The sequence below is a fragment of the Canis lupus genome, chromosome 1 (genome assembly GCF_011100685.1).
Source record: "Canis lupus familiaris isolate Mischka breed German Shepherd chromosome 1, alternate assembly UU_Cfam_GSD_1.0, whole genome shotgun sequence".
Lineage (NCBI taxonomy): Eukaryota > Metazoa > Chordata > Mammalia > Carnivora > Canidae > Canis > Canis lupus.
Window position 1 is genome coordinate 98508271 of NC_049222.1, and position 5845 is coordinate 98514115.

General features: G+C 39.0%; 1 pseudogene; it reads right to left on the minus strand.

Moving 5' to 3' along the window:
- Positions 1-1578: 1578 nt before the first annotated feature.
- On the minus strand, positions 1579-5051 carry LOC106559537 (annotated as a pseudogene).
- Between the last annotated feature and the right edge of the window lie 794 nt (positions 5052-5845).

Sequence of the window (5845 nt, forward strand, 5' to 3'; positions counted from 1 at the left end):
CATTCACCCCCACCCCCCACCCTCCTCCCCTTCCACCACCCCTAGTTTGTTTCCCAGAGTTAGGAGTCTCTATGTTCTGTCTCCCTTTCTGATATTTCTCACACATTTCTTCTCCCTTCCCTTATATTCCCTTTCACTATTATTTATATTCCCCAAATGAATGAGAACATATTTTCTTTCTTCCTTTCTTCCTTTTCTTTTCTTTCTTCTTTCTTTCTTCCCCCCTCCCCCCTCCCCCCTCTCCCCTCTCCCCTCTCCCCTCTCCTTCCTTTCCTCTTAATGTATTTTGTTCCTTAACTTTCAGTGTGTATGTGTCTTTAGGTCTGGGTGAGTCTCTTCTAGGCAGCATATATCTTCTTTTCCTTTCTTTCCTATTTTAATTTTTTTCTTCTTTCCTATTTTTAAATCATTTCACATGCGCTTGTCTTTGAATTGAATATTTAGATCATTTCAATTCAAAGTAATCATTCATAGGTATGTGCTTATTGCTATTTTGTTAACTGTTTTCTGGTTTTGCAGTTCTCCATTCTTACTCTCTCTTTGTGATCGATGACTTTCTTTAGTGTTATGCTTGGCTTTTTAAAGTTTTTTGTGTGTATCTAGTATAGGCTTTGGGTTTGTGGTTACTTTGGGATTCATATATAACAACTTAAGTATATAGCAATCTATATTAGGTTGATGGTCATTTAAATTGGCACCTATACCAAAATAACTGTTTTTACTTTCTCCTCCCCATTTTATGCATATGATGTCATATTCTACATCTTTTTACTTGGTGAATCCTTTTGACTAATTTTTAAGATGTAACTGATTTTGCTATTTTTGTATAGCTTTATAAGTGATAGTCTACTGCCTTTACTGTATTTTGCTTTACTCATGAAAATTTTCTTTTCATGATTTTCTTCTAATTATGGCATTTTCTTTTGCACTTAAAGAAGTTTCTTTAAAATTTCTTCTAAGGCCAGTTTAGTGGCAAAGAGCTTCTTTAACTTTTGTCTTGGAGACTTTTGATCTCTTTAATTATGAATGATAACCTTGCCAAGTATTCTTGGTTATAGGTTTTTCCCTCTCAGCATTTTGAGTATATCATGGGATTGTCTTATGTTTCCGCTGAATACTTAGCTGATATAGCCTTATGGGGTTTCCCTTACACATAGCTAGTTGCTTTTCTTTTGCTCTTTTTAAAATTCTCTCTTTATCTTTAATTTAATGTTAATTATTATGTGTTGTGCTTTGGACATCCTTGGGTTCATCTTGTTTGGAATTGAACTCTGCATCCTAAACCTCGATGTCTGTTTCCTTCCCTACATTATGGAAGTTTGCAGCTATCCTTTTTTCAAATAATTTTCTACTTTCTCTCTTTTCATTCTGGGATCCCTATAGTGTTAATGTCTTTTCACTTAATGTTGTCCAAAAGATCTCTTAAGTAATCCTCATTTTTAAAAATTCTTTTTTTGGGATCCCTGGGTGGCGCAGCGGTTTGGCGCCTGCCTTTGGCCCAGGGCGCGATCCTGGAGACCCGGGATCGAATCCCACGTCGGGCTCCTGGCATGGAGCCTGCTTCTCCCTCTGCCTGTGTCTCTGCCTCTCTCTCTCTCTGATGACTATCATAAATAAAAAAATAAAATAAAATCACAAGCCTAAATCTGTTACTCAATTAAACGTTTGTAAGTTAGACTTGCAAAACCAATCAGCAGAGACACAATTATTTTTAAAAAAAAAATTCTTTTTTTCTTTTTGATGTTATGCTGGGGCTTCCCTTTCCCTGTCTTCCAGATAGCTGACCTGTTCTTCTGTGTCCTGTAATCTACTGTTGATTCCCTCTGTCATATTTCAGTTATTGTGTTCAACTGTGATTATTTATTTATTTAAATTTAATTAGCGACATATAGTACATTAGTTTCAGATGTAGAGTTCAGTAATTCATCAGTTACATATAACACGCAATTATGTTTTCTGTCTCCCTTTGAAGTTCTCCCTGAATTCATCCACCATTTGCTCTACTCTGGTGAGCATCTTCATGAACTTTACTCTGAACTTTTATCAGGTAGATTACTTATCCCCATCATTTCATTTAACTCTTTTTCTGAGGTTTTGTCTTTTCTTTCATTTGTAGCATATTCCTCTATCTACTCATTTTGCTTGGCTTTCTTTGTTTCTATAAATTAGAATATCTACTTCTCCTGAAATTGTAGGAATGTACTGTACAGTATTCCTGTGTGTAGACTGTGTGTAGCTGGCTGGCTGGAACAGTGGCTGGCATGGGTTTGGGGGCCCTGGAGAGCTCTGCACAGGGGGTGCCCTTGAAAGAGAGATGAAGCCAAAGTGTCTGGGCCTGGAATGTTCCAGGATGCCTCCTCTCTATGTCACCTTGGCAGGATGGCTGGAGCTGTAGTGAGCACTGACCAGGAATGTTCCATTGTGTGCTCTGCTGGGGCCCCCTTTTTGGGATGGCTGGGGCTTGTGTGGGTTAAGGGCCCAGGGCCCACTGAGACAGTAGGTCAGCTAGGGTACACAGACCCTGCTCCTGTCCATATATCAAGGTAGAAAGGAGAATGTAAGGCATGGTGCTTGGCAGCTCCTCCAACCTGGAGAGGGCTCCAGTGGCTCTCATACCACTTAGTGGAGTTCTAGGACTGGGTCTTTTATATTCTAGTTGCTCTTTTAAATTCTGTTTTTTTTCCCTTTGCTTCAAGGAAGACAAATCAGCTCATGGTCCCTCAGCACCATCCTTTCCCACTGCAGTTTGCACTTTTATGGCTGCCGTTTTCTATGGTTTTCCTGTCTTTTGCTATGAAGAATCTTTTAATCCTCAGTTTTTCCAAAGGAATTACTCTGTAAATAGCTGTAGATTTGGTGTGTCTGTGGAGGAGGTGAGTTCAGGGTCTTCCTGCATCACCAGCTTGGCCCCTCCCTTGCTGAGATTCTTTTAAAAAATTAAAGTATTTGCAGGCAATTCATAGATACTTAACTTCTTTCAGGTTATTTACTGCAAATTTGTGTTCTTTTGATGGTATCATATTCCCTTGATTTTTTTTTTTAATGTTTTCTGTAGTCTTGTGTTGCTGTCTGCACACTTGAAGGAGCAGTCACCTCTTCTAGGCTTTGTGTACTGCCTTTGGTGGGAAAGACTTTCACACATTGGTGGGTATGAGGGCACTGGCTGAGTTGTTTGTGGCAGCCCCAGCTCCAGGGTCTCCTAGCAGTGGCTCTGGCTCTAAGAGGGCACAGTGGTGTTGAATCCATATTCAGCTTTCTTAGCTCAGTCAGCATCATCAAAGCCCAAAGGTTTCTGTGGGAGTAGTGAGGGTGGCTGGGGTTCCCCTGCTCTCCCTTTCCTCTGCCTAAGGAGGTCTCAGTTTAATGAATCTCTCTTGGCACCAGGATCCGAGGCATGGACACACATTAGACGGAGGCGTGGGAACACGTGGTAATTTTAGGGCCAGGGGGAGGAGGGAGGTGGGCATTGGCTTCACAGCTTGGCTTCTGCTCCAAAGGAGTGCAGTGGCATGAACTCTGGGCAGTTGTGTCAGCTAGGGTAGCATCAGTGAGGTCTGCACTGGTCCCTGGCGGTGAATGGCGAGGGCTGCTCGGGTCCTCCTACTGTCCATTGGCCTGTAGAGGGAGGTTGCTGCCACGTGGATCACACTGAGCACCCAGCTCCTGGGCTAGGAGACCAGGTGATGATGCAGGTAGAAGTTTCCTTGGCTTTCCTGTGTGTATATCCATGGAGTTTGTGCTCCACTGACTGCAGCTTCTTGATTTTATCTGGCACTCTCCCAGATCTATTTTCATTTTGGGTAGTTGTTACAGTATTGTTTTGTGTAAGGATGAGGTTGTGACTGCCTAGTCGGCCGTCTTGCTGTCACTCCTTGTTTAGATCTTTTATGGTTGAAAGACATATGACATATGATTGGATAAATATTCAACATTTTGCTTATCCATTTAGCCAGTGGTGGCTTATAGTTAACAGTGTACAAGTCTGGCATCTTATCCATAAGTATCTTATTCTTTTAGATGCTATTGTAAGTGGATATTTTTCTAAACTTTTTTGTTCACTGCCAGGGTATAGAAAACAACTGATTTTTGTGCTGATCTAATATCTTGTAACTTTGCTGAATTTGTTAATTAGATCAGATAGTCTTGTCTCATGAGTTCTTTAGGCTTTTCTATATATAGGATCATGTCACCTGCAAACAAATAATTATACTTCTTCATTTCCAATTTGGATGTGTTTTATGTCTCTTTCTTGCCTAATTATTCTGGCTGGAACTCCCAGTACAGCGTTCAATAGAAGAGTCAAAAGCTGGCATCCATCCTTTCACCATTGGGTATAATGTTAGCTGTGGGTTTTCTGTAGGTATTCTTTGGACATTACCTTCCGTACTTAGTTACATTATATTTTTCCTATACATGTGTGTATATGTGTATATATATGTTTTATTTACATAAAATAGTGGCATTTAGGAGGGCATGTGATGAGTATTGGGTATTATACTGTATGTTGGCAAACTGAATTAAAAATAGTGATTTCATTAAATTTGTTGCATTAACTGAGATAATCATGTCTTTTTTACTTTAAGAGTTTTTATCTAAAGTCATATATATTATTACTTTATTCCTGCATCCTCTCAATTGTTTCTTCCTTATATTTGCCCTTTTCTTTTCCTACGTGGTGAGATTTGGCTTTTACCTTCAAGGATCTTTTTGTGGTCTTTGTCTGGTTTTAGTCTAGTAGTAACCACCTTGCAAAGGTGAATGCCCACATGAACAGTTATGCCATCAGCCTTCTCTCACATACTTGTTCACCATACATGATGTATTTCTTCCTGTAAACCTGGACTACTTTGCCAATTTGCTGACCTTTGTAGTGTCCTCATACAACCTGTACATCATCCTTTCATATGGGTATGGATCAAATGTTGTACTTCTGTCTCAGCTCTTGGAAAGAGAGGAAGACACAGTCTTTCTGCGAATGTGGGAAGCTGGATTAAAATGCCTGTTATATAGTTCTTGCTCTGGTTGGAAGTCACAAAAGGATTGAATTTCATTTTGGCTACTGGCAATTCAGCAATGGCAGTAAAAGGGAAGAGCCTTGTTTATTTTTTCCTTCATTCTATTAATGTCATTTGTTGTATTGATTAATTTTCATATCTTGAAATATCTTTCTATTCATGTGATAAGTCTCAATTTATCATGATGGATAATCCTTTTAATATGCTCCTAGATTTGGCTAGCAGGGATCTTTATGAGGATTTTTACATCTGTGGGTGGAGGATAGGGAAATCATGTCTATGTTTTCTGTGATATCTTTATCTGGCTTTGATGCCAGGGTAATATTGACATGAATGTTCCCTCTTATTTTTTGGAAGAGTTCAAAGATTGGTGATAAGTCTTTAAATGTTTTGTAGAAATCACTAGTAAAGCCCTTTAGTTCTGAGCTTTTCTTTGTTGGGGGTTTTTGATTACAGATTGCATCCCTTGATATAGATCTGTTGAGATTTTCTATTTCTTTGAGTACATTTTGGTACTCTGTTTCTAGGAAGTTGTTGATTTCATCTAGGTTATACAATTTGTTGGCATAAAACTGTTCATTGTATTCTCCTACAATCCTTTTTCTTTCTGGAAGGTCAGTGGTAATGTCTCCACATTGATTTCTGAATTTATTAATTTGAGTCTTGTCTCTTTTTCTTGGTCCATCTAGCTGAAGGATTGCCAACTCTCTTGATTTTTTGTAACATTTCTTATTGAGCAGATCTATTAGTGATGAACTTCTTTAGTTTTTCTTTATGTGAATGTTTCCCTTCACTTAAAAAATTCTGCTAAAATACACATAACATAAAAT